Here is a 295-nt window from a genome sequence, read left to right as displayed (position 1 = left end):
CAACAAAAGCCAAAATTGACAAACAGGATCTAATTAAACTAAAGAGCTTCTGCACAGCCAAAGAAACTATGAGCTGAGCGAACAGGTAATCTACAGAAAGGGAGAAAAATTTTATAATCTACCCATCTGACAAAGGGCTAATATCCAGAATCTACAAAGGACTTACATTTACAAGAAAAAAAATCAACCCCATCAAAAAATGGGTGAAGGATATGAACAGACACTTCCTCAAAAGAAGACATTTATGCAGCCAACAGACACATGAAAAAGTGCTCATCATCACTGGTCAGAGAAA

This window comes from Colobus angolensis, unplaced genomic scaffold, assembly GCF_000951035.1.
Source record: "Colobus angolensis palliatus isolate OR3802 unplaced genomic scaffold, Cang.pa_1.0 Scaffold432, whole genome shotgun sequence".
NCBI lineage: Eukaryota > Metazoa > Chordata > Mammalia > Primates > Cercopithecidae > Colobus > Colobus angolensis.
This window is presented reverse-complemented; position numbering follows the sequence as displayed.